The sequence below is a fragment of the Bidens hawaiensis genome, unplaced genomic scaffold (genome assembly GCF_021521415.1).
Source record: "Bidens hawaiensis isolate Kalapana, Puna unplaced genomic scaffold, B.hawaiensis_p1.1 tig00019208_1, whole genome shotgun sequence".
NCBI classification, from domain to species: Eukaryota; Viridiplantae; Streptophyta; class Magnoliopsida; order Asterales; family Asteraceae; genus Bidens; species Bidens hawaiensis.
In genome coordinates, this window is record NW_027492914.1 from 267,352 (window position 1) to 275,291 (window position 7,940).

At 37.1% G+C, this 7,940-nt stretch overlaps 1 pseudogene; it reads right to left on the reverse strand.

Annotated features, from left to right (window-relative positions):
- Positions 1 to 4,782: 4,782 nt before the first annotated feature.
- Positions 4,783 to 7,940, reverse strand: LOC143557882 (disease resistance protein At4g27190-like; annotated as a pseudogene).

A 7,940-nucleotide genomic window follows, 5' to 3' on the forward strand; every position in this document is an offset into this window, starting at 1 on the left:
TGTTTAAGCAATGAAAAAGAACGTCTATATGAGGGAAAAAATTGTGGTATGAATTTGAAATCAACACATCGATTTTCGTTTTAATCGCAAAAAACAAAAACAATGACCCTTCCTCCCTGTTGAAGTATTACTTCAATTCCTAGGAAATGCCTAAAAATATTAAGACGGCACGGAATAAAAGAAACATATTGTTTTAAACGATGGGAACGCTTGAATTCTTGTTCTTGTTTACGAAAATGATAAATTCTAAATAGCAAACACTGTAGATTCCAAGTAATTCTTTTTCTTGTTTACTCCACATGAAAACAAAAAGTGATAGATTCTATAATCCAAATTTTGACAACTTGACACTAGCTCTTACCCTTGCTATTCGCCATAACATAGTTTGAAGTTCCGAAAATAGCTATACAATTTCCCCCAATTTCAGAAGAATCAATGGATTAAGTCGATTTAAACAATGATATTAAAAGTATAAGATAATGGATATCATATGTGTAATGAATTTCAGAAAGAAAATTGCACAAATAACAAAAGTTGTTTAATTGTATAGTTCGGTTCGGCTTTGGAGGGAAAAATAACCCCGACTGAACCGTAATTTTAGTTTAAAGAAAACAAAACAAATCATTTGTCAAACATTAGTTTGAATCTTTTCATTTGGTTGTTGCCAATTATTACAATTTCGGTCGGTTATAGATATATTAAAAGTAGTGGTGAAACAAATAGTGGTATATTATTCTTGATACAATATTGTAAAACTCTATTGGCGCATGTAATTATTATGAAAAGAAAAACAAGCAATACCATAATGCTGAGTTTTAGTGAACTGGCCCTCAATTTAGGATCCTCTACCTTATGGAAAGAAACACTCACCTTGACTACTGAACGATAAGCTTCATGGTGATGAAGGTTTTATTGGTGATTTTAGTGTATCGGGACATTTTAGGTGATTGGGATAAGAGAAAATGAGATAATATAATTTACGATATGAGTTGTGTCAAATAAATTACCATTGGTATGCAATTAACTTGTTGACAATACAGTTACAAATGATATTATTGTACATCACCTTGAACCTTGCAAGGTTCTTGATGGAATCAACTCTCCGAAACGTAGATGGGGAAGCCAAGAACCCAAAGGCGATTGAAGCGCGATGAACAGCCATGGCCATCTGGTACTTGATGTCCTTTTTCTTGAGATCTTTTTTTTTATTTCAGTAATGTCTCATGTGAAATGAAAGAGGTAGAAGCTTTCCATGCAACAACTCCTCATGGATTGCCATAAAGGCATGAAGCAGCGCGACATGTGATTCATCAACTTGAGAAGTAGGGTATGATGAGTTGTTTGCAGATTTTTTATCCCATGAGCTTGTATGATGAGTTGTTTGCAGATTTTTTATCCCATGAGCTTTCGGTGCTTGTTCAAAAACCTTGTCTACTACTTCTTGTTAGGAGTTTGAGCCGGATGGTGTTTGCTCACTTGCAGAGGTTTTGAATGCAGAATTTTGTGTTGGTTGAGCAGAAAACATCTTCACCCATCAACTGGATGAACGGTGGGATGAGCTTGACTAAGGAAAGTTGCGCTGACTACTGATCTGGTAGAGATTCCCGCATGATTCAAAGAACTTATATGGTTAATCAATATGAGCTTGTCATCCATTTTGAGTGACTTTATGGTGGAAGTCAAGTCAGATAGAGGTGTTATTTGCAAATTTGTTGTTCTTTTGATGGTGATGATACTATTATTCCATGTGAAGGTTAAGGAGTTCAAAGCTTGTCATTGATTTCTATCTGATCATAATCAATCCAGCACTCTTCATCTTGGTGATCAAAATTTCAAACTTGTGGATGAGAGATCCAATAGTTTCTCCTTGTATATGATTGAACATGTTGAATTCACCTGATGGAGGCCCAAGTATCGAAGAACGTGTCATGCTATATTTAGAGGTCCATGATCGTGCTTCCAAAGGTGGCTACGGAAACGGGCATAACTTGGCCTATGGCGGTTTGGCACATGTCCGAAGCCCAAAAACGCCTTCTATTTTTGTGTTTTTTCAGCAGTTTTTGTATTTTTCTTTTTGGGTTTGTGTTCGGCCCATGGCCTTTTTTGGGCCCATTTCATATTAGAAACTCTATTTATATCTTGCTTATGTAATTTGAAGAGACATACTTGAATATTATCAATAATTATTTTTCTCTTCAATTTCCTTGACCTTTGGGTGGGATTTGGGAGTTTTGGAAGTTCATCACGGGTATTCTTTGAATCAACGTGATTCGATCTTCATTATCGTTTTACCGCTGCATCATCACCTTTCAACACTGCATTTGTACTATTTCTCATCTCCACATTCCCTTCAAAATTGTTAACCAATGCATCCCATAGACCTTTTGTAGTGATGTGGTCTCTTAAAGTTTGAGCAATTTCAAGTGAAAGGCACACACTCAAGACACCATAGGCGTTTTGAACATCAGTCAGCATCTTTTTTGTCATCGTCGGTATAAGCCTTTACAAAAATGTGAGGACCATTCTTAATTGATCTGACTATTCTTATATAGTTCTTGAAACGCCACTGAATTCCTCAAAAGTTGTTATCCCACTTGAGCAGTTTTAATGGTTTGTTAGTGGCCCCGGCCTCATGTCAAAGATTAGCTAGGTTTTCGATGCCTCGGGATCAGCCGTCATCTTGCAAATCAGTAAATCAGATCAAACAGTCCACTAACAGTTTCTGCCAAAAGTTCCAAGTACAAACGGATCAAGTTTGAAAAGGAATCGAATTGAATTGGCAAATGGGTCGAATTGGATTTGAATCGAATCAAATTGGAATTGAATCCAAACGAATTTAAAAAGCAATCGAATCGAATAGAAACTCGATTCGATTGTTTTTGGATTTCGATTCGATTGGTTTCAAGACTCGATTCGGTTGATTTGTGGATTTCAATTCGAATGGTTTGTAACTCGATTGGATTTATTTTTTCCAGAGAGTACAATTTTTACTTTATGCACGTTTTAAAGAAAACTACACTTTTTATCTAATATGGAAACTCGATTAATCTACCAATTAAGAAACCTGATGAACACTTCGTAGATTTTACAATACAAACTTTCAAGCCTAACCACACAATCTTCTTGAATCGAAACATTTTTAAGAACCCAAGAACATAAGAACACACTTCTTTCAAACCCGAATACTTTTATAACACTTATTTCAAGCTTGCAAACACAGCTACAATAAGTGAACTCGTAGACCCACTTTAACACTTGAACACAAGTCTTCAATACACCAACAAGACCAAAATTCAAGTTGTGACCCAAGAACTACAATTAGTATAGCCGAAAGCTCTTATAATAATTGTAGGTCCTATTCACTGATCAAACGACTAAGTTCTTGGATCAATCTTACTACTAGCTAGCGGAAATCACTAGTAGAGAACCAAGATCTCGGATCTTGTTTGGGTTTTCTTATCACCCGAAGTAGAAAGAAGCAGTAGGGAGAGTTGGTGAGATGTGGATAAGATTATTTCAAAAGGTTGTGGAGTGCATGGGTATGCTCTCCTATTTTTCTATTATTTCCTTATAACATGGCCTCGGCCCTAATACATTTAAACAAACCAACAAGCTAACTGAAAACATCGTTAATTGACTAAACAAATACAAAAGACTATGAAACAAAACGGGCCCTACATTTTTTAAAATGCTAATAGGGTAGACACAAATCATTCATCTATATATGTTTAACCCATTAAGCTTTTTTATTCTTACCAAATCCACTTCAAGCTTAAAAAGTGTCAATTTTGTTTTATGTCTAACATGTCGTTTAAGCAAATTCAGCTAAAATAAAACAACTTGCCCGGTATAATCCAATTCATAGTATAGCTATAGATAGGGGTTAGGGAACTTTAACTAAAATGAAATGGGCAAAAGAGTTAAAAGTTTCTCAACTTCTAATATTGGTACATACAACCTCCTAAATATGTTCATTCAAATATTCACATTATTTAAGTGTTTACATCTAATGCTTTGACATGTTACCAAACCCATTTAACCCCTTGGTGTTGGCAGATCACCCAGGCTTGTTGCCCAGACTTGATCAATCAATCAATCAATCAATCATGCCCAGTAAAATCCCACCGACAGCAAAGCTATAAGTAGGGTCTGGGGAGGGTGGGATGTAGGCACACCATACCTCTATCCAAAGGAATAAAGAGGTGGCTTCCAGAGAGACCCTCGGCTCTAAGTACATGTGTATGAAGCAAAATAAAGGAAATCAAAGTTTAACAGTTATATAAAAACTACTACTAATTATAATAATATTAATAATAAGATCACAGTTTAACAGCTATATAAAAGCTAATAATAATTATAATAATAATAATAATAATATATGTAAGGGAAATACCATTATGGTATGTGACCTAAATAAGTTAAGTCTAAGCCCTAAGGTATTCAATTTTCTCTAAAAATCCTTAACTTTAATTCTACTTCTCCACGAATTCCTATCCTCAACCATGTCCTCGGAGAGGTTTAGGTCTATCAAATCATGCCTAATCCTCTCATCCCAAGTCAATTTCGGTCGTCCTCTACCCCTCCTCCCCTCTATAGTAATGTTTTCTACGGATCTAACAGGATTCGTCGTCTGTCTACTCTTTACATGTTCAAACCATCTCAATCTCCACTCTCTTATCTTGTCTGCTATGTTCGCCACCCTCAATCTCTCGCGAAACACAACGTTTCTTATTCGGGCTAGCCCAGAGCAAAGATGAAACAGAACGGATATCAACAAGACTCTATTGATAAGCTGATGATACAACGTTATAACAATTCTAAATGTTTTGACTCTTCACCATTGACCCCTATTTATACACAGCCAGAACCAATCCTAATCTGACATGTGTACTTGGAAGTTATAAACTTTCCATTTGACAATCTGGACCTTATACTTACATAAACATTCTAAATACATACTAAACATAGTTTGACTAATTACAACACGACCCCTAAACTTTGACACCCATGGATTAACGAAATTATTTGCCAACAAAGCCAAACTACCGAGTTCCAACCGTACTTGAAAATGACATGTGTCCGAACCTGGACATTAACAACAAGAAAAGACAATGCTGTAAATGATGTTTTTACTTGTATTTTCTCTTTCTTGAGTTGTTATTCTCACTAGGGTGGGCTTGAAAGTGTTGCTGAAAGAAGTTCTTATCTTCATCATCATCCCATCTTAAATCATTCCACCACTTGGCATCACCTTCAATCTTTTTCAGGCTGCATGAATTGGAGATTGATAGAGGAAGATTCTTTAACCCAGAGCAATGCAAAACTTTAATATACTGCAACACTGGGAAAACTGATGCACCGTCACTGATTGACCTCAACTTTACCATGTTGCCTATCTCTAATACCCTTAAATTAGGCAAACTTTCTTCATGCTCCCCTAATTCGATGATGCAAGACATGGTTTTGCAACCGCTTACCTTAATTTCTTCTAGCTTTTTAGCATGACGAAGCATTGCATAAGAGACCGCTCCTTTTAACATTGGACAATCCGAAACTTGAATTGTTGTTAGATTTTTTAGGCATACACCTCTCGGGATTATCCCCTCAACAATAAACTTCAAATTTTGCAAATGATCAAGAATCAAGTGTTGCAGATTTGGAAACATTTCCTTTGAACCCATTCCCATGCTTATTAAACATGTTATATCATTGCAATTTGATATAGTGAGTGACGTCAATGATGATAGGCTAAGCAACTGTCTTCGGGTCATGCCAACACAAGTTAACACAACAAGAGAACTTGTGTTGTGTAGAAGATCCCGAAGATCTTCTTGCAGGAGATCAACTCCTCTAAGAACCAATCGCTTTTCATTTTGTTTGGCAACATGATGATTTGAGTCATGGCTCCATGGGCTAATCTGGATATCGAATCTTGTTAATTCCTTGAGCCACAAAGATGCAGATTCAAGACACCTAACCGAGTCCAATCTTATTTTAAGGGCTGATAGGTGTTCGAGTGTTGATAGCTCATCAAATATTTCTTTTCGATCTGCACCAGTCTTCGGATTCCAGTTATAATAACTAAAAGACATATCTAGAGTTTGGAGACTCGTTAACCCTGATATGCTTCCGACGACTATTTTATTCAAAAAGGGTGTACGTGACAGGTTTAACTCTCTTAAACTATGTAAATTTCCAAACCCATTAGGAAGAGCTTTTATGTGAGTGCCGGAGAGGTCAAGAACTAGGAGTTTACAACAAGATTTAAAAGAAGGAAGCTTTTCTATAGGGCAGTTTCTAAGTAAGAGAGAACGCAGCTCACACAGGCAAAGAAAAGACGCGGGCAAAGAAGTTATTTGAGTATCGCTTAAATTCAGTACCCTTAATGAGATAAAACTGTGAAAGAACTTATTTGGGATTTTCTGTATAGGATTTCCTTGAAGAAAAAGGACTGTCAGATGGGAATAGATAGGAAACTCTGGCAACTTTTTGATCCTGCAACTTGTGAGAGAAACTCTTCTTGAAGACTCGTTTGGCATCTGATAAAATTGATGGCCGGATTGAGTGTGAAACCCAAACAACAGTTCTTGACTCTGGGATAGAAGTATGGCTAAGTCACGGAATATGTCATGCATCTTCACAGTTCCTTCTGAATCTTGATCCAGTAAACATGAGTCCTTTAGGCGTTCAATTAAAGCAAGCCCATAATCAAATGTTTCCTCTACTGTATGGTTCTCAATAATTAAACCATCAGACACCCAACATTGGATAAGTTCCCGAACATCTATTGAAAAGCCTGCTGGGTATAAAGAACAAAACAGAAAGCATTGCTTTAGAATCTTGCTTGGTAAAAAATAATAACTTGTAGCTAGAGTCCCAAATATCTCTTTCTCAATGTTCTTGAACAAGGATGATGAGCATCGCCACATAAGATGCGTGTTTCGCCACAATTCGATCTGCGGTCTGTCCCTCATTGAGCTTCCAAGAGTCTTGATTGCCAAGGGCAGCCCATTGAAACCCGCAACAATTTTCCTCGCTGGAGATTCTATACCATTTGAATCAAGTATGTACATGTCCAGCGCTATGAACGAAAAGATTCCAAGAATCTTCTTCACTCATAAGATTTAACGGAAAAGAAGCATCAACAGCCATGTGCCTGCACACATCACGGGATCGTGTGGTTAAAAGGATCTTGCAGCCGGGATCCCTTGATGGAATACCCACAGCATCAAGATCAATCTTTTCTCAGACATCATCAAGAATCAGGAGGATCTTCCTTCTCAGCTTCAATCTTTGAAGAATTCTACTAGCTATCCTGTTAGTTGTATCATCTGCATCCACTTTTAAATGAATTCTCTTGGCAATCTGCAACTGAATTGTGCTCAAATCCGATGATCTGGAAACTTGAACCCAGATGACAATATCAAAAGAAGTTGTAGTGGAAATGCGCAACTCGTTGTTCAAGTTCTTGACCAAAGTTGTCTTCCCTATGCCTCCCTTCCCCCAGATGGCAATACTCCTGATACCATCCGTGTTCAGGATTTCCAAAAGTTGTTTCAAATCTGATGCCGCCCCCTGCCCCACAAGATGTGGCACGGCCATTTCAACCACTGATGTTATTGGAGAGCTTCTTTCACGTGCGACTGAATCAAAGTTCGTAGAATTTACCTCTTTCACCATGTGAAGTTTCGTAGCAGTGGCCTTACATCGTCTTCTGCTTGAGAAACCTTCTTCAACCAGTATATTACTTGCGGTTTTGGAACTTTTCCTTCCAATTGAGCCAGTGTGACATCTTCTTCAATTGCTATCTTTTTTATTGTGAGGTTTGCAGCCTCTACTCTGAGTTCGTCAATGTTTTCTTCATATTTGAAATATGTTTTGATTCTTGAACATATGAACTTAAAAATTGTTTTGGCACCATCAACGACAACACCTTCCAT